This window comes from Salvelinus alpinus, chromosome 2, assembly GCF_045679555.1.
Source record: "Salvelinus alpinus chromosome 2, SLU_Salpinus.1, whole genome shotgun sequence".
Lineage (NCBI taxonomy): Eukaryota > Metazoa > Chordata > Actinopteri > Salmoniformes > Salmonidae > Salvelinus > Salvelinus alpinus.
In genome coordinates, this window is record NC_092087.1 from 52738927 (window position 1) to 52760681 (window position 21755).

Below are 21755 nucleotides of genomic sequence, written 5' to 3' on the forward strand. Positions count from 1 at the left end.
TGATTACATGAAAGTTTGAGTTTTATAGTAATTTATTTGAATTTGGCGCTCTGCATTTTTACTGGCATTTGACCAAGTGGGACGTTAGCGTCCCACATATCCTAGAGAAGTTAAGTACATTGGTGCAACAACAGTGCTTTTTTTGCGAATGCGCTTGCTAAATCATCACCCGTTTGGCGAAGTAGGCTGTGATTCGATGATAAATTAACAGGCACCGCATTGATTATTTGCAACGCAGGACAAGCTAGTTAAACTACTAATATCACCAACCATGTGTAGTAAACTAGTGATTATGTTAAGATTGATTGGTTTTTATAAGATACGTTTAATGCTAGCTAGCAACTTACCTTGACACCTTGCTGCACTCGCGTAACAGGTGGTCAGCCTGCCACGCAGTCTCCCCGTGGAGTGCAATGTAATCGGCGTCCAAAAAACGCCTATTACCGTTATATAAACATGAAATCGGCCAAATTAAAATCAGCCATGCCGATTAATTGGTCGACCACTACTTCATATGCTTCTTTTCCTTCACTCTCTCCCTCTCTCTCCGTCGGTCTGGCTGGAGAGTGGAGCGGCTGGGTAAAATGTGGTTGTGATTAACTGGGCAGCCAGAGCTGAAATGAACTATTCCAGCTATGTTTTTTTACTGGGCCTCTGGAGAGATTGCCAGCCTAACCACCCGATGTACAAGCTTCTCACCACCAGTACTACCAACGCCACGTAGGGTCCCGAGTTTCATACCGTTTCTGTACCATACCGGGGTATACGGAATTACCAGAAGTGCACACAAGAGGCACAATTTTAAATAATTATATAGTACCAGTCAAAAATTTGTACACACCTGCTCATTCAAGTGTTTTTCTTTATTTTTTACTATTTTCTACATTGAAGAATAGTGTAGACATCAAAACTATGAACTAGCAGTAACCAACAAAAAAAAAGTGTTCAACAAATCAAAATATATTTTAGATTCTTTAAAGCAGCCAACCTTTGCTTTGATGAAATCTTTGCACACTCTTGGCATTCCCTCAACCACCTTGACCTGGAATGCTTTTCCAACAGTCTTGAAGGAGTTCCCACATATGCTGAGCACTTCATATGCTGCTTTTCCTTCATTCTGCGGTCCAACTCATCCCAAACCATCTCAATTGGGTTGAGGTCGGGTGATTGTGGAGGCCAGGTCATCTGATGCAGCACTCCATAACTCTCCTTGGTCAAATAGCCCTTACACAGCCTGGTGGGGTTTTGAGTCATTGTCCTTTTGAAAAACAAATGATAGTCCCACTGAGCACAAACAAGATGGGATGGCTTATCGCTGCAGAATGCAGATTTGGACTCATCCGACCTTGGCCCAAGCAAGTCTCTCTTCTCATTGGTGCCATTTAGTAGTGGTTTCTTTGCAGCAATTCGACCATGAAAGCCTGATTCATGCAGTCTTTTCTGAACAGTTGAGCTGTGTCTGTTACCTGAACTCTGAAGCATTTATTTGGGCTGCAATTTCTGGATGCTGGTAACTCTAATGAACTTATCTTCTGCATAAGAGGTAACTCTGGGTCTTTCTTTCCTGTGGCAGTCCTCATGAGAGCCAGTTTAATCGTAAAACTTGATGGTTTTTGTGACAGCACTTGAAGAAACTTTCAAAGTTGACATTTTTCGGAATGACTGACCTACATGTCTTAAAGTAATGATGGACTGTCCTTTCTCTGCTTATTTGAGCTTTTCTTGCCATAATATGGACTTGGTATTTTACCAAATAGGGCTATCTTCTGTATACCACCTCTACCTTGTCACAACACAACTGATTGGCTCAAATAAATTCCAAACTTTTAACAAGGCACAACTGTTAATTGAAACGCATTCCAGGTGACTACCTCATGAAGCTGGTTGAGAGAATGCCAAAAGTGTGCAAAGCTGTCATCAAAGCAAAGGATGACTACTTAAGAATCTCAAATATATACAACTTTTTTGGTTACTAATTGATTTCATATGTGTTATTTCATAGTTTTGATGTCTTCACTATTATTCTACAATGTAGAAAATAGTACAAATAAAGAGAAACCCTGTAATGAGTAAGTGTCTCCAAACGTTTGACTGTTACTATATATATTTATTTATTTTTGACACACACAACAATTCTGACAACATCTTTATCTAGGAGGGGATTGAATGTCTCTGCTGTAACTAATAATCCCGATCTTGTCATCTAGCCACTTAGCTAGCAAGCCACATGCATAGCTGGATCCATGCACTGGATGAAATGTATTTGCCATCTTAGATTTCTTATAGTTACACTTAACTTACAGTAATTAGCAGTGGCGTAACACCCCCCCCCCCAGCGTCTTTTTCTAAAGGTAGTGAAAACCGGGATTTCAAAAAGATATTGTTTATACCGTATACTGTGCCATCTCCCAAGACTACCGCTACGCTCACAAAAAGGAAGTCCCAGCCGAGGTCTTCACGACTGGGGATAAACTTTTATCCCACGTGGAAAAGAAGGCTAGACAGAAGGAAAGGAAGAGAGAGAAGGAGAAAGGAGGAAAGCGTGTGTGATGTTTGGGGGGGGGGGGGGGCATACCATTGTTCTCTGTGATATATGAAGCTATGCCAGGTGCCGAGGCTGCAGACACACCCTTTACGTCACTCTCAAAACACACACCCGGACCCAACGGGGCTCGGGAACGCTCACAGGGATTTTTTTTTTTTTAAGAAGGGAAAAAACACCCCACCTTACGAGTAAACCAGTGAAACTCAAATTTTGACATTTTTAAATTAAAGTTTGAAGTCACAGTTGCTTTCCTCTCAAGTGAACCCCAACCCCCTCCCCCCAAAAAAATACTTTCCGGGACAAGAAGTCTTTGAGTCATAGCTGTGGGATAAGATTTCTCTTAATTTGATCATAAAATTATGAGAAAACACATTTTGTACTTGGCAGTGGCAGCAGAGAACGCATTAACTCCTTCCCATCTCTCAAGGGAAACAGGACAGTTACACTCACACAGAGACAGGAGAGTGAGAGACGAGAGAGAGACGAGAGAGAGATACAGGAGAGTGAGAGACGAGAGAGAGAGAGAGAGAGATACAGGAGAGTGAGAGACGAGAGAGAGAGAGAGATACAGGAGAGTGAGAGACGAGAGAGAGAGAGAGAGATACAGGAGAGTGAGAGACGAGAGAGAGAGAGAGAGAGATACAGGAGAGTGAGAGGAGAGAGAGAGAGATACAGGAGAGTGAGAGACGAAGAGAGAGAAACGAAGAGAGAGAGAGAGATACAGGAGAGTGAGAGGAGAGAGACAGAGATACAGGACAGAGAGGGAGCGAGAGAGAGAGAGACACACACAGAGAGAAAGACAGAAAGGAGGTGAGCAAAAGTCAAAACAACGCCCGTGCATTGGGCCACAGAGCAGACATGCTAACAGTACCCCTGCCAGTTTCCGAGATCCACCTTTCCTCTTCCACCAGCACCACTGTGTCTACACGGAAACATCAACTTCCCTCCCACACAAACACCTCAACAAGGATGACACGCACACGCAACCTCCGCTTTACAAGGCGGATGAGGCAGTGGCGCCAAGGCCGGGCCAACAGAACAGCTAACCACCAATTAGATGTGGTTGGGTGAACAGCTCATGCCTGGGATATGATAGGGGCGACAGGTCTGACTGCAGTAGTCACTATGATGGCCCTGGGGCAAGACTACTAGGACCATGCAAGACTCCACACTACTGTTATTGCCAAAGGAAGAGGGAGCACTGCTGTTGTTGTTGCGAAAGGAAGAGGCTTTGCTCACCAGGACAGTCCGTCTCTCGCGACATCCCTCTTTACCTCTCCACGTCTCTCTCTGTCTCCCAATCAGCCTCTCTACCTCCCCCTCTCTCCTGATTGTTATTGTTGTGGTTGTCAGTTGAGGGCTGCCAGACATTCTTCTCCTGTGGCCATTGTTCTGATCTGTTGTCAGGGCGTTACTGTTCAACCCTGGGGCATCCCGTTTCACTCTCCACGATCTCCGGCAACGTAACTGCTAGCCATATTACGATCGCAATGTAAGTGCTAGGCTAGCCATGTTAAAAAGAGGCTTGGCTGGGAAATAAGAGGCTTTACTCAAGTTATTAAATCGCTAATCTCTTACTTAGTCCCAAGCAAGTACATGGCGTTGATTACAGGCAGTGTGCACGGTTGATGAGGTTACCATTAAGACCTGTATGAGTTCAGACCCAAGCGTGGTCAAGTGTCGAGATAACATACAGTAAGTCTCTGTCCCACTCTAGGCAAACTGTGATTTTAGGGTGAACTGTAGGGCTGTCCCCGATCCCCCCCAAAAAAATATTGGTCAACCAATATTGGTCTGTTCTTTTGACCAACCAATCAGTTGAAATGTTTAAACGTGTATTTTTCCATTGATAGGCACACCCTGTGTTTGAATAAAATCAACTATGCACTGAGATTGTCTGATGCTTTAAGCACACGGTTTGATAAAAGAATTAAGACAAACAAATGACTCAAGAAGGAGCCCGATGGCCACGCTGTGTTAAAAGAAATGACAGCGAGTCCCTGTGTGACTCTTTGCGGCAGCGAACAGGCACCACAGCACGGCACGTGTTTATCGCGCTGTCCGTGCTGAAGCTGCAACATAACTCCCGCCATTTCATTTCTTACATGTTTCTCTGACTGAAAAGTTCTGTTACCGAAATCCCTAATTTGTTTAGGGAAAAACATTCCCTATTTCCTCGACCCTCGCTCTCTTTACGTCATGTATGTTATAAACTCTGAACACCGTAACACCGACAGCAAAATGGATGTGGACGACGTAAAAAATTGGGGAATGTTCAGAGTTTGTTATACGAAACTCAAAAATGGGGGAATTTTTACCGGTTGCTCAGGAGGGAAAGGGGAAGTCAAATGTGTGGAAAACATTTGACTTAGTTGTGGAAACTATTGGAGATGAAGAAAAAAGGAGGGTATAGGAGCAAGCGCCGCGTGAGTATTGTGTGTTAAACAGATGCTGTTAGATTACAATATTATAATTTTGTTCCCTGACCATTTAGAACAGTGTAAACACTAAATAAATGATAAATGTACCAGAGAGTGTGCTCTAACTAAAAAAAATTACATAAAAGCATTTATTAAACCAAAGACTAAAAACATTTGCGTGCAGGTGTGAATTGCAGTTTATTTATTGTTCAGGCTAATTATCCAAAGCTTCCTTTGTTATTACATTTTAAAGCCAAAATGCTCGATTGCATTTCAAAGCACGAACGACTTGGATGCTGTGGGATGACATGAACGAATGAATGATGGATGGATCGATACAGTAGCCTGTATAGTATTCAGGCTAAACAAGGACATGCTCTTAGGCCTGTAGCTCGATGGTGGTTACACAAGCCTACTACTATAAAGGAGCCTACTAACGATAATGACATTGCTTACTATAATGATGATCACACTAACAATTGTAATAACAACAACGAGATCAAGAAACAGGAGGGTATAGGAGAACTGCGTGCATATTATGTGTGACAAACAGGTGCCGTTAGATTACAATATAATTTTTCCTGCCTGTTTGGAACAGTGTAAACACTGAATAAATGAGATTTTTTAAGCCTTTATTACAGCATAGCAAACATTTAACAGCCTAATTTGTGTAATTGCATTATCTGACATCTTGCGGGTTGCATGAGGCTTGGAGCTCACATAATCAGTAGACTATTAAACAAACACTCAAACTGGCAACAGAAGCCGGATGCCTTATTTCTGTCGATATACGGTATTTGGATGATTTACAAAGCCGGGCATGTTTAACAGTTAGGCTATTGATTATAGACCTAATTAAAGTTGGGGTTATCTTTCTCCTCAATTTTCTTAGACAATTAAAAGGTAAGGTTCCCCCCACCCCCTCCTCACCTCATCACTCTGCTGCTGCCGCCTCATTGTTCTAAAAACCAATATGCAGGTTAACTTTACTATTATTCACATAGACGCCAATTCAACGACTGCTACCCATCGTGGGAGAAAGCGTAATTGTTCTAAAATAAGACTATATTTATTAGTGTTGCACCAGTATTCTTACCAAACATAACCACTTACAGTTTTCAGTAGCACGCGTCTTAGAACGACGGACTGCGCCACCCCCGTGGCCTGCCGCAATGGATTAGTCCACTGTAGGGCGCGAATCAGACAGGTGTCCCCGTCTTCAATTTGCAACTGCTCGACTAAAGAAACCTCGATTGACCGACAGCCTGTCGGTCAAACAATCGACCAGTCGACTAAATGGGGTCAGCCCTGGTGAACTGTCCCTTTAAATGACGCCCGTAATACAGTAACTGCTATTGTGACGGCTTGCTTCACTTTCTCTCTCTCTCTCTCGCAATTGTATCGTTTTCCTTTTGCGGTTCGCCAGACACAAACGGTAGGCGAGTCCTTTGTGTGCATGTGTCTAGTGTTAAACCCACTGTAGCAATACTGCGTAGCAGGTCATTGTTTGGCTTTTCCGCTCCCGAGTGCCGCGGGACTGTTTACTTCAGGAATACAATGGGTGTCGGTGGGAAACAAGAGGTCGGGAGAGTACAGTGTTGTTTGTGTGTCTGCTACAGAAGGTAAACGGATGGCTCCATTCCCCCCGAGTCTTTTCTTAATATAGCATCTAGCTGTCCTCAAGCAAGGCCTGCAGACAAAAAAAAAAAAAAAAAAAACTCACAGAATTAGAAGATTCAGTTGCGTCACACTTATCCCTTTACCCAACAGCAACACGGACAGCGAACTAGATCTGGAACGACAATGTCTGCTTCACTTGCGCGTGCACATCTGTTGCTCCACCAGGGCTGAGTCAGCCAGGGAGAGAGGGATTGGGGAGGGTTGAAACGGGTCACATCCTTATGTCGGGCTATCAGTCTTTTACATAAAACGACATGTGGGTCTGATCTAGAGCGCCAACAGCTCTTAGAGCGCCAGCGCTAGAATCAGAACCAGTAGGCCAAGCGGCTGAGGGTAGCATTAGCTTGCATTACCATTGGAGGGGGACACCAGTGACGCAGTTAGGGACAGATGGGGACATTGCACAGCCTAAAACATGGCTAGACATGGTATTAGTGCAAGAAACCAGTTCCAATAGCAGCATGTTCACTACAGTATCTAGGGCTATAGTTAAGCAATAAGCCACAGGGGGGTGTGGTGTATGGCTAATATACAAAGGATAAGGGATGTTCTAAGGCCCAACGCAACGCGGAGTGCCTGGATATAGCCCTTAGCCGTGGTATATTGACCATATACCACAAACCCCCGAGGTGCCTTATTGCTATTAGAAACTGGTTACCAACGTAATTAGAACAGTAATAATATAAATGTTTTGTCATACCCATGATATACGGTCCGATATACCACGGCTTTCAGCCAAATCAGCATTCAGGGCTCGAACCACACGGTTTATCATATTTCATGAATCGTGAGAGAGAGTAAGGGGGAGTAGTGAGTGGTGCCCATCCTTCCCCTGGCAAGCTGCCATCACTGCCCCTGAGGGAGGAAAAGAGGGTAGCCCCACACAAACACTCCGGGGGCCAGACACGCAGAGGGCAGGGTTCAGCCGCTGAAGGAGAGGCAGGGAGGCGGGCAGTCAATTGATGGCGTGCTGCATTTACACAAACGGAGCTCTCCCTCTCAATCTCTCTCTCGCGCGCGCGTCTCCACTCCATGCTCATCAACACACGCCAACGCAAGGTTAGAGCGACGGGAGGGGGGAGTGAGTGAATGAGAGCGCGAGAGAAAGAGATCAAGGGAGAGAGTTGCAGCTTTTCACTGAAGAGGCACTCACTCGAGGCAGAGCCCCGTGCTGTACGCACTCACTCGCCGCCTTGATCAAAAACACAGGCAGCAAGCACGCAACATCATACAGCATCACTCTTTCTGTGATCAATGTTTTATTATTTGACAAGATTAGATTAGACAGGGGTTTGGCGAGACAGAAATAGCAATAGCTTGAGCCAAGTCAACCTTTTCCCAATGTCAATTAGTTCTGAATCCAGTGAGAAACTATGGATTGGCTAGTGAGTACGCTGGGCTAACACCAAGACAGCTCCTAGCGTGGTGGAACGCCAGTTTGTCCTCTGTCCCAGGATCCTCTACTACTACGCCCCCCCCCCCACCTGTTTTTCATTGATCCATTGACATTCAGGTGGTAACTGTGTCTGGAGACTCCAACGAGGGTGTGTGTGTGTGTGTGTGTGTGTGTGTGTGTGTGGATGGATGGATGTGTGTCTGTATACAGTGTGTGGGAGCTGCAGACAGGTACTCAGCACTTCAGCTAGAATAGGGAAAAGGCAAGGGTCAACATCTCTGATAAAGTGTGTGGAAGCATGTCTCAGTGTGTCTCTCCAAGTGTCTAGGTGTGTGCATGGGTGCATGTTAGTCTCCGCCTCTCCCGGTCTCCCTCTCATTCTTAAAATGGAGGAGTCTAGTCTATCCATCTAGCATAATTCGGCTACAAAAGATACAGTTAACTCACTGGCCTGTTGCTTTCCAGGAACCGAGCTGGTGACCCTGGTGATCGGGAGTGAGAAAGATCCCACCGCTGCCGCCAAAATACCCACCCAAAATAACAAAACTTTCCGGTTAAAACACCCCTAACATCTGTCTAGCCACCAGGGTGGCAGCAGCTGTTCCGATTGCTGGATGAGGGCTTAATTAAAGTTTGAGTCAGCTCTCTCCCTCGGTTTTGTCATCCTTCCCCCTGCCCTGCCCACACACACATAACAACCGGTCTTCCCCAGAACAACGCTCCCGGTAAGCTTTGTGCAGAGAGCAGAACCAGCTACGCTGCCAAGTTCCCTCCCTCTCCTCTCCTCCTATCTCCTCTTTCCTGGCTGAGGTGGACGGGCGTAGTTTTGTTGAAATTCCACATTACCCACCTTTGGGGGGGGGGGGGGGTGGGTTCCTGAAATTACAACAGTCCTTAAACTAGTTCAGTCTTCTGGATTGTGTTGCTTCAAATGTCTGTGCCGAGGCCAATTCATAAAAAGGCAAGAAAGAGGTGGGCCTCTTGAATGAGCTCAAACGGCTTGTGTCGTGCCGCTGGAAACGAGTGAGTACCTCCTTTAAAAATGTGTTCTGTTCAAACTCGATAGGCATAGATCAAATAAACTCCAATCGTAGGTTGGAGCGTTAAACTGGAACCGATATGAAAATGGGCTTGAATGTCACGCCTTGTTCTTCTGCGTTAACCGGGTGGACCCGGGTCCTGTTCGGGAGGGTGCAATGTTACCGAACGTCCAGATAGAAATGTATCGTACGGATATGCTCGCGTGCGATGTAGAACAGGGAATCCGCTCTATTCATTCCGTTTGGTTCTGCAACATTCGGGTGGTTTCACCTCACTAAAAAGGACCCCCCCCCCCCCCCCTCTGCGCTGGCTGTCAGACAAAACCGCAACACCGCCATCAGTCAGAGTCTCATGACCTGCCAAAGGCCATGACAGGCCCATTCTAAGAGCTAAAGGAGGTCACACAGAGAGGGAGGGGGAAAAAAATAAAATAGATGACGGGCCGATCAACTGGAACAACCGCATTCCTCAAGCACCATGGGAATGGTGGATAGGGGAACGGAGGGAAGGAGGGACGGAGAGAGAGAGGGAAAAGCGAGAAAATAAGGAACTCCTCTCGGCCGTCACGGGTCAGCACCTCGCACCGGTTACACACTCCATTTAATCGGGAATGTGGCGCTCCACAATAGAAACCCGTTGCCTGATTCGACTGAATCATATGGCCTCCATCTGCATTCCTGAAGTGTCACACTAACTAAAATCAACACTGCCATCTGAAAGGGTGGAGCGCGCTTGTGCAACGCATGAACAAAAAATTGCTTTGAGTCATTGAACCAGCAATGACTAACACTGAGAAGTCGGATGCTATGTTATCCCCCTTCCTACACCGTCCACCCCCCTTTTCCCCGTGAGCTTGTATAGTCCTGACCTCAGTGACAGCTCTTGGGGATGGATGGAACCACATATGCAGAACGAGGGAGGGAGGGGGGGGGGGGTTGTCAAATGCCACCAAGCACAACTGGAGCCAGCATGACTGTAATGTGGGGGCCCATTTAACCAAGCATCTCCCCTCCTTCCCATAGCAGCTAAACCTGCCTTGGAGAGCAGCGAGGGAGGGGGTCCCGCTGCCAATAAACTATCCACCATCCCCCCACCTTAAAGAGGGATCTGTCTAACCTTTGACCCCCCCCCCAGTCTCAGCCCTCTTCAGTCCTCCTCCTCCCCGCCCATTCCCGCATTGTCTCGACAGCAATAATTATTCCCAGAGTTCTAGTCCCAGGCCCTGCCTACTAACTCAACTCCCCAACGGGTTGAGGAGGGACTAATAAAAAGCCCTCCCCCAGCTGCGGAGTGGAGTGGTATCCCCCGCTGGGTTAGCGTTTAGGCTACACGGCTGGCCCAGGTCTGCTAAAAGAATTAGCATAGCCAATGTTCTGCACAACATGGCTGGAGTGGCTTTTCACTAAACAAGCTAAGGTAAAAGAGAAGGGCAGGAGGGAGGGATGAAGGAAAGGTGGGGGTGGGGGGGGGGGGAGTAGAGCATGGTTCTTGCAATGCCAGGGTTGTGGGTTTGATTCCCACAGGGGACCAGTACGAAAAAGTACAAGTCTCTCTGGATAAGAGCATCTGCTAAATTACACAAAATGTAAAATGTTGAGAGGAGAACCACAAGACAGAAGCTTCCAAAACTCCTGAGAATTTTGGCTAATGAAGCATTGGCATCGGTTGGTTAAAGTGTTTCTCCCAATCCGTTCCTCGTGGACCCAGAGCCCCTGCATACATTTAAAATATTTTAGCTGTAGTACACCTGAGATTCAACTACTGGGATTGAGGATTAATTTAGCAAATGAATAAGCTGTGCTAGTGCTGGAACAGAACAAATATGTGCAACAGGTGCGAGTCTCCTTCCAACAGGATGGAGGCATGTCACCGGCCCGCTAACCTTTGGAAACGTTTGCGTCGCTTTTGCATTAGGGAGAGGCAAGCGCTAGCAAATTAGCGGTAGCCTTGAGGGGCAAAAAGGTAACATATCTGTGGCCGACATGCTATGCTACGGTACAATGCCGACGCACACGATATGATGGCGCCGACAGAGAGGGCTGCTTCGAGTTCTTAGGAAACGTTGCTTGTTAGATATTGCGGCACGGTCGGAACTAGAAGCACAAGCACTTCGCTACACTCGCAATAACGTGCTAAGCACCTGTATGTGACACACAACATTTGAGACGAGTGGCGGGCTCATCATATCTGTCTCGAACTCTTCACACACACAGACAGAAGAGAGCGTTGACAAAGGGGGCTAGATAGAAGGGGAGGGCTTGTGATGTTGTAGGCCGACGTGTTTTAGTCTAGAGAGCATGGGTCAACATCAGTCCTGCAGGAAGCCCCCCCCCAACCCGCCCCCACCCAGGGTGTGCACATTTTAATTTCCGCCTCACACTAACGCGTCTGATTCAACACTCAATGGGCTTCATGACTAGTTGAATCTGTTGGAGCAGAGTTAGAACCAAACACAAAAAGTGCAGGTCCCTTGGCGTGACTGGAGTTGAGAAACACTTCACTGGAGTGGAGTCGGGGTGGGGGAGGGCGCTTCTTACCACATAGCTCCTTTTACCACTCAACCTCTGACCGCGCTTCAGTTTCACAGCTTGTTCTTATCTAAAAGCTTATCTGCAGCTCGCTCCGCGGAGCCGTCGGTGCCTGGAATTCCAGCTATCCCTCAGGCCGAGACAGACACAACAGAGAGATTAAGAGCAATAAGTCACTGGGAGTTTAGCTCTGGAAGTGAGAGGCTGGAACGTGAACTAGTGATTCCGAACTACACCAATGGAAGTTTATTTTAAAAAATGGAGTCTTCAACTGGCCAAAGCGAGAATCTAGCCTATTTCCACACCCTTGAATGAATTTAGCTAACCGTCAACACAGCTAGTTGGTATCAACTAGGCTATTTCTCGGACGTGACTGCCCACTTCATTTCACCACACACACACACACAGGGGCCAAACTAGCCTGAAGCAGGCCACTTCCAAGCACTCAGGGGAAAACAGGCAGCAAACAAAATGAATAAATGAACACTTACCTACATCTGGTAAACACACAGGTGTTGAGTTCAGAGTGGGTGGCGTGCATGTGTGTGTATGCATGAGTGCCAGGTACAATCACACACTCTTGCTCACTCTGCCACACACACACACACACACACACACACACACACACACACACACACACACACACACACACACACACACACACCGCCTGAGGGCAAAGCGGCGCTGTTGACCTCCTTTAAATGAGCCTTTCTTCCGCTAACAGGGAGGGGTGAGCGCCGGTCTCCCATTTATGTCGCCACACCACACCTGATTTATAGTATCGCTGGCGGCCATGCTTTCCCTGGGCAAGTGGCTCTCTTAAAGGGCCGGCAGCGCATTCTATTATTCTTATTTACAGGCAGGCAAATTAATTATTTAAATTCCCCTCGGTAAACAGAACAGATATGATGAGAGGGACAGTGCCAAGGCAGATACTGCATTGCAGGGAGAGGAGAGGGGCAATAGAGACAGAAGGCGAAAAAACAAGCAATTATGAAGTGAGCCTGCCACACCATTAACACGAATCACAACAATAAAAAGCCTGTTGTCAACTATTCATAGTTAAATCTTCCCCACAACGGAGAGAGGGTAAGCTTATATTAAACCTAGGAATGGACACACACACACACACACAGGCCTTTTTAGCTAAGTATGTTGCCTATACGTGCGCAGTGCACACCTACACATGCACACACACCAATTGTGTGCTGCACCAACAAAAACACACATATTTTGCTTTGCTCAGTGTGCCGCCTCCTCTCCCACAGTGGTTTTCATTAAACAAGCCTGAAGAGGCTGACAGACTCCACTGAGCAGTACAAACAACCACTAGGCTTCCGCATCCCTTGGAAAATACCATTGTCAACACTAACAGTATTCTACCAACAATATTCCATTTTCATAAAGGCCTACGTGCACAGTTTAATAAATCCAGGAATTTATTTGGCATTCATTAAAAATGAATTTCCTGAATTAAACTTGAACGACACCAACAACCACGCTATGCGAAATCCGGGGTCTTGTTCATTAGGTACCAAATTGAATGAAATGGGGGGGGGTCTACCTGGACCTTTCCAATAAGTAAGCTCAGTTCTGTTTTCGGTTTCAAAACAAGTGTACCGCAGTTGGGCGACTGCTTGACATCTGGACAGTGACGTCCTGATTGATACACTTCCTGGACGGCTCCATTGACTGTCCCCTCAGCGGAGGAAGAAGGGAAACGTTTGCCGTTCGGAGCTTGGTGGACCAATAGGTGCCTGAGTCAGCCTTTCCCTTGGATTATTTCCCAGTAAACGCCCCCATAGCATCAAAACTGTCAATTGAAATCAATAACTGTCAACAGAAGCCAAACTCTTTTCTCTAGGCAGGGGGGAGGGGGCAATACACCGTAGTTGCAATGGTGGGTGAAACACTGGTCTTGGTCAGCTGGTTATCCAGCCTGGGGTTTGTTCAAGAGGATGCAACGTTACAGAACCTTTCCGATAGAAATGCACTGTGTGGTAGAACGGATACAATGACGTGGTCTGGTGCACTGGCACCATGACTGCACACTGCCGATTAAATTCAAGGTCAGTCCCATCGAACAGTTAGTCACTCAGTCCGTCAGTATGCCTGACAGGCCTTGGGAGGTTTTGTATTGGAGAGAGTTCTATATTAGTCGTGTAAAAAGGCTTATCTCTCACGTGTGTCAGGGCCCTCAGACAAGCCCTTTCACTGCTGGCCTCTCTGGTGCTTTTTAATATCACTGCTAGCCCAGGGGCAGCAGGGAACCCCAGAGAGACAGTCACAGTGTTCAAAAAGAGAGGGAAGGAGATGGAAAGAGGGAGAGGGAACGAAGGAAGGGTGGTTATAACGTTGAGAGACAGAGAGAGAGTAACGACAGGGGGACAGGACAGGGAGGGAAGCAAAAGGAGAATGAGAGGAGAGGAGGAAGAGAAAGGGGAAAAAGCGAGGGGGAAAAATATGAAAGAGGAAGAAACAAAAATGACAACCCATCTCCACTGGTACGTATATGGAAAGAAGAGATTCCATTACGCTCCATTGAGAAAGCCCTCAATCATCTTCAAGGGGAAATTAAACCACTCGCATGGCATCCCGCTGCCTCCCTCTGACAAACTCACATTGGTAAGAGGTCTCCTTTTACTCGCACTGAACGCTTCCTCCTTGAGAGAGCCAAGAGTGAGCCAAAACAGAGCAGCCTGGGCTGGCATGCCAGGAATATCGCAGATACCACGGCGGATTGGACCGGAACCGCGGTGGATGTGTCCTAATGAGCCGAAACCAACAATTAACAGAAGTCAGAACAGAGAGAGGGGAAGCGGAGATTCCGAAATGTGGGAATCGTGACAGGGTGTCGGTACACAGCAGGGGCACTCCCCAGATGGAGAAACACACATAGCCCTGACAGGAGGAAAGAAAATGAGAGATGGCGAAGAAAGAAGGAGTGACAGAGGAAGAGAGAGGAGGGAAAGCGACAGTGGGAGAATGAGAGGAGAGAGATAGAAACAGCAGGAGAGAGAGCGAGAGAATACCTCAGGATGAGGTTGTCACACCGGTTTAAAATGTTTGCCAGTCAAGGGGGCTGTTAATGTAGCAGTCTTCTGCCAAGTCCACTCACACACACACTGGAGACGCACACAAACGTAAGACTCACACACACACTGGAGGAAGGTACTGACTATTGAGTCACTTTATAAAGCCCGTTAGCCCTACAGAATCAAGTTAGATAGTAGGTTCTTCCTCATTCCTCAATTAGGGCGGCAATTAGCCTAGTGGTTAAAACGTTGGACTAGTAACCGAAAGGTTGCAAGATCGAACCCCGAGCTGACAAGGTGAAAATCTGTCGTTCTGCCCCTGAACAAGGCAGTGTTCCTAGGCCGTCATTGAAAATAAGAATTTGTTCTGAACTGACTTTCCTAGTCAAATGAAGGTAAAAAAATAAATAAAAATCCCAGTTGATATCAACACTTGATCAGTGAATGGCCAGCCCTGGCATAGTTCAGGATAGGAGAGCTACAAAATAATTTGACGTCATTACCGTCTATGGAGAGTAGATTTGTATCACACGACGCAGAGGGTGGATTGTTTGTAGTTTTCTGGCAGAGTTATTTGCAAGGCCATACTGGAAAGGCTAAACGACAAAACGTGAGGGCCCACACTTATTAATCCATTGATGACAGCGCAAGCCATGGAGTCACAATACAACAACACACAGACACGTCCATATGGGCTACTGCTTTATGTAATCGCTAAGAAGAAAGAAAAAATGTAATGTCTGGTAAGGTTTTTATCAAGCAAAACTTCATGTTCAATTCTTCAAATTCACCTCAGAAGATTGTCTATCATCTTGGCATTAATCACAGTCAGATTAATCCCATACATTTGTTAGAAGAAAAATGTCCTCGCTGGCGCGACAAACCCGAAGATTATATTTTTTTAACTTCTCCGGTTGTCAGTGAGCATGGTCCTTTTGCAGGTAGGAATGCAAAACAATATAGCCACAGAAAAGTACAATTAAATAAACTTTTCAAAGAGCCGGTAGTGCATTCAGATTTCTATCAACTGAACCATGCACGGAAGAATGTAAATAAGTGCACCAGCTTGTGCAATAAGTGCATGAGTCCCGTGCATGTATTTTCATCTTGTGTGCATGATTCAGGTGATATAAATCTGAAAGCACTACCACCGCTTTGAAAAGTTGATTTAAATTCTACTTTCCTGTGGATATATGGTCTCGCATTCATACCTGGACAACCGTAAAGTAGGCCTAAATTCAAATATAACTGCCTTCAACATTCTGGCTTGTAATTATTTTATTTAACCTTTTCATCTACTTGTAGAGGTGGCGAGAGGAAACTTTCCCAATCCAAATGCTCATTTATGCCGGAGTCTTCAGGTTAGACATGCAGGTGAGTTTGAGGGCTGAAGATGAAGGATGGGCGAGGAAATTGGATTGAAAAGCACCAGCGTGCGAACGTCATTCCTACCAACTTGTCATTCAGCTACATTGTTGCCACTGGTCGCGCACTGATACGTTGTATCTAGTTTGAATACAACTACAGAATTTAAACATTGTAGCCGCAATGATCTATGTAGACTAGAGCTACAACGCATACCCAGTGGATTCAGACACTTTTTTAGTAGCTAGAAGACCAACCGGTCTGTCATTCAGTGATTTACGAGCAGAAGCAAATGCCAATCCGATGATTTAGGGACAGTCATATTCAACCAGTACCTCCTACTAAACAAACACTTGTCACGCTTGAGATCCTTCAACATTTACATGTGAATGGGTAGTCGTAGCCTTTAACCACCAAGCCAATGTCTGTTGCCTAAATTGTAAACTGAGGGCAAAGGCCAACGGGCAAGACAAATCAGCCTACAACATATTTAAATAATACACTCAAATTCGGTCAGCCTTTTTAATTGGTGAATGCTATATGTTGAGGAGGAGGGTGGGTCATGTGTATTTGCTCACCAGAATTATACTGAAAAAACTATTAAAGAAAAATCAAATAGTATTTAAGTGCATATGCAATAGAAGACAGCCAATGCGTAGACCAACACACCCACCGACAACCCTCAACCTTCTATTACCACTCAATAGGGAATTACAATTGCTGTTGAATAACAAAGCCTACAAATTGCCACTCATTCCTTAGCAGATTAACGCTCTTTTAACACACCATGGAACACCATTTCTAATTATTTTAGAGCCAATAGGGGAATCGATTTTTTTTTTTTACAAAGCTGCACTAAGTCCCTTGCGATATGCACCATTCCCTTCTGTCCATTTAATAGCATAGAACTAACAAGAAATAGCCCTATTAAATAACCCCAATATGTGAGAGCATGCAACGAATTTCAATGTAAAGCCACACATGCCACCCTCCCCAGTGTCCCCACTCACCGCCCAAAACAATTTTCCAGGCGACAGTGTCTGTCAGTGAATGGCTATAATTATATAGTCTATGGAGGAATTCCTTTTCAAAAAGGCAATGCAACAACATTCCCTTTACAATGAGGTAACCAATAGTTTGCTTTTCCATTCACCGTTGAACTAAAGGTCCTTGCCCATGTTTTTTCGAATTGAAAAATAATATTGATATAAGGATGTTAGGATAGGATGTAGCCTATAATAAAACCCTGGGTGAACAGCAATAAAATAGGCTAGAGTACAATAAGTCTTGAGATGTAAGCTCGAATTGTGCTTCTGCTCAGTTAATTCAAGTAGACTATCTGCTTGTAGAACAGCGAAGGGATACATCCACACACCGAACCCACACAACCCCAGCCAACGCTCCAATATCCGCAGTTTTCCGCTGTGACTTCGGTGTTGATTAACTCTTGAACTGATTGAATTACATAGAAAAACAGTTGGACAAGCATTCCAAGACTGTTTGTGAAGAAGTTCAAATCACAGGTAAATAAATGGGTTGCGCTTAGGTAACAAAAAAAAAGGACTGGTTGCTTGCCTCATACAAGGTCTGTTTTGAAATCACAAGCTCCATAAACTCGTCAGACGCAACGCAGAGGTCCTCCTACCAGAAAGGAGACACACAAAAAACATCCGATACCAAACTCGCAACAAGGGAGCGAAAACACCCAAATGTTTCAAACCAAAATAACCGTTTATCTCGTTCAAAGAACGCACCAAACTCCTCTGGGTACTTACAAATTCAAGTGGTCATTGGGTAAGATATCCTAGCCAATGTGGTTAAAATCCAAAACTTGAGGACATTTCCACTCTTGTCACGGTGTACTAGCGAGCTCACCACGGCGGCTCCCTTCGTGTGAATGAAGAGGAATGCAGCTCGAGGCTTCAAGAGAGAAGCCTGCCTCGATGTGTCTAGCAATGTGAGGGAGCGGGGCGAGAGCGAGGACTGCCTCAATACCTTGTATATTCCACAGAGGGCGTTGATGAGTAGAGTGATCAATTGTACCGCAGATAATGGAACGTAAATCACAGGAAATAGATGTGGTGGTGGCAGCTGCAGAGAAGTACTTGGGTGTACGAGATTTTACTGGAGAAGAGTTACAAAGTGTGTTGAAAGATAGTGTCCCGTGAGGACTGCCGGCCTGGTGAGGGATCAGGTTGGGCAAACTAGTTGAATAGTGGTGAGGTTTTGAAGGGTGTCGGATTAGTTGGTAGGGCAGTTTTTCTTCCCTATTCCTCGTCCTTTTTCCCTCCTGTTTGTCACAAAGTGTAATGAATTCACACACCAGAACAGTAGGCAGACGCAGCCCTCAGAGTAGGTGGTGGCATGCACCTCTAACGAATGTTTGGAACAGCCATAATACCATAGAAAAAAAAGTCAGATGGTGGCCACAGCTTGAAATTGGCAAAACAACCTCACTTTCTTGGCCTTTAATCATGTTCTGTAAGAAGATAACTTAATTTTCCCTGAGTTGAGGAATGAATAAAAGGTTAGGCAATATGAATAACAAATGATCAGTCTATATTTGTCTTTGTCAACAAGAGGGCTATTGCTTCAGTTCAGGATAGGCTAGGCTTGATTGTTCACAGACAAACAGGGTTTGTTACAGACCCGTCTATAGAAAAGGTTCTTTTTGACAGTAGAAGTGACTTTGAAACCTGAAATGTTTATATTTATTAACAGTCTCACGGAATATCACCATCTTACGAAGTGTGTATTGGGCACAGTTTCATGTGTCCTTCGAGCAAGGAAGCTTTTGGGATAAACAAGTTATTCTAATGGGCAGCTCACATTACAGATTGCACTCTTGAGAGGAGCTAGCCAGGTCTGGCACTCACCATACCACCTGGCTCTTTCTGTCTGTGTGTGTAAGGGTCCTCACAGCACTCAACCACAGGCTGAGGTTTGCGCAATGGTTCTCCCAACACTAATATCAAGAGACAGAACATGGAACACAGTTCCCCACAGACTATGTAAAAAAGAAAATCACAACGAACCATATTTTCAACTTTAACAGCAAGACCGCTATTCTCCTGGACCAGGAAATGAATGAAAATAGACTGTCCCTTCAATGGTCCCTTCTGATTCAATTAGATTATTTGAATTCCAATGTGCAAATCAATGGCATGAGTTAGTTGTTCATTTCAAAGAATTCTCAAACATGTTTAAAATGCACATTGTCTCTTTTGGAGTGGTAGAGGATGTCAGCTGTCATGATTTGTTGAGGTGGTCAACAAAGGATACGACTTGGGCAGAAAGCAGAGAGACTATTTTAAGTGTCGCTTTTTGTTTGTTGTTGTTTTGCTTTGTATTTAGTCATACACTATTAATGCACTTGTGCTTGGGAACAGAACAAAAGAACAAACGGTTACATTGGATACACACAGTGCAAATACAGTATGTACTGACTGATCTGCTAGAGACAGGAGTCTCTCCTACATGCACCCTGCTCACACACACGCACGCACGCACACACACACAGATTAGCAATCTTATACAAACACACACTATACACAAATATCACACACACTTGAATAAACACACTCAAATGCTGTACATATACAGTACATGCACTCAAGCGCACCTTGCGCAAACACTAGCATTCACACACACACTAAGCACACATAGCCTACACAAGACACGTGCTCTGATATGCATTTATGCACGTTCACACTTGCTGCCGATCTCCATCGTAATCAGATCAATCGATCTTGCCAAGGGGGAGACTTCAGTGGATCGAAAATCCTCAAATACGACTCCCTATAACAAACACGCCAACAAACCTATGCCAATAAAACAGACATAATGTTAACACCGTACCATGAACCCCATTAAAACTAGACTGCAGGGGACACCTGTTACCTGAGGTGACATGTCATGGTAAGACTAAGCAAGTAATAATGATGCAATTAGCTTAGTGTTAGCTCATGCTAACATCCACCTAAGGCTGTCAGGTCATTTACAAATCTCATGATAAGATTCATCCTTACCAGATGAGGAAATTCCAAAGACGTCCAGGAGCTGCCAATGACCGATTAGGACAGGTATTACATGGCATGGTTAGACAATTGATCAGACATATGAACCTGTCGGATGTGATTTATCAGGTACATACAGTGAGCTCCAAAAGTATTGTGACAGTGACACGTGTTTTGTTGTTTTGGCTCCCTACTCCAGCACTTTGGCTTTGAAATGATCAAATGACTAAAACGTTCAAGTGCAGATTGTCAGCTTTAATTTGAGGATATTTCCATCCATATCGGCTGAACCGTCTAGAAGTTACAGCACTTTCTGTGCATGATTCCCTCCCATTTCCTTATGTATAACGTAGTAAAAAGTATTTGGTCCCATATTCATAGTAGGCAAAGACTACATTAAGCTTGTGACTGTACAAACTTTTTTGGATGCATTTTCTGTTTGTTTCGGTTGTGTTTCAGATTATTTTGTGCCCAATAGAAATGAATGGTAAATAATGTATTGTGTCATTTTGGAGTTACTGTTATTTTTAAATCAGAATAGAATATGTTTCTAAACACTTCTACATTCATGTGGACGCTGACCATGATTATGGATAGTCCTGAATGAATTGTGAATAATGATTTGTGAGAAAGTTAGACGCACAAATATCATAGACATAATAACAGACACAATTACCAATACATAATAACTTCTCACCATTACAATAATAGGGGGGGGGGGGGGGGGATGATATTTATGCCTGTGACGTTCTCATTCAGGATTATCCGTAATCGTGGTAGCATCCACATGAATGTAGAAGATGTGTTTAGAAACATATTCTATTCTTATTTCCAATCAAAGTGACTCCCAACATGACACAATACAGTACATTATGAACCCGTTTCATTTCTATTTGGCACAAAATAAAAGGTGTAGTCATTGCCTGCTATGAATATGGGACCAAATAACTTTGTACTACTTTAATACACATACTGTAAGGGAATTTGTCCCAATACTTTTGGTCCGCTAAAAATGGGGGGGCGTAACGGCTCTCGTTTGTAGAATGAAGAGTGGACCAAGGCGCAGCGTGGTAGGCGTACATCGTCTTTTTATTGATGACACCAAAACAAAATAACAAAGACAGAAAACGAACGCGAACAGTTCTCTCAGGCACAGGCACAGACACTAAACAGAAAACAAGATCCCACAAAACCCCGAAAGGAAAATGACAACTTATATATGATCCCCAATCAGAGACAACGATAGACAGCTGCCTCTGATTGGGAACCACACGCGGCCAAAAACAAAGAAATAGAAAACATAGACTTTCCCACCCGAGTCACACCCTGACCTAACCAAACATAGAGAATAATAAGGATCTCTAAGGTCAGGGCGTGACAGGGGGGCTATGTACAAAAAGGGACAGTCTGCACTTTAACCTCATAGTCATTGTGTCATTAAAAATCTAAAGTGCTGGCGTACAGAGCCAAAACAACAAAACATGTGTCACTGTCCCAATACTTTTGGATCTCACTGTAACACAAGGGGATTGTAAATAAGAATACATAACTAGAGGAGTAAGCGTTTACTACTGTATTTAAAGCTAGAATCCTTAGTTGCTACATCTATTTTTGGACGTATAAATTAGTGACATACTGTATATAGCCATTGATTCTTGAAGAACATAACTTATAAATGCCTCAGGAGCATAATGGACTGTACCTCATCGAAACCCATAACATAAGATGG

General features: G+C 44.8%; 1 protein-coding gene across 2 annotated transcripts in view; it reads right to left on the reverse strand.

Moving 5' to 3' along the window:
• Window positions 1–17942, reverse strand: part of LOC139564650 (plexin-A1-like) — a 244953-nt gene extending 227011 nt beyond the window's left edge. For both annotated transcript variants that reach the window (XM_071384372.1, XM_071384366.1), the window contains exon 1: window positions 17786–17942. The gene's annotated coding sequence lies outside the window, so the exon portion shown is untranslated. The remainder of the gene's footprint in view (window positions 1–17785) is intronic.
• Window positions 17943–21755: the final 3813 nt, after the last annotated feature.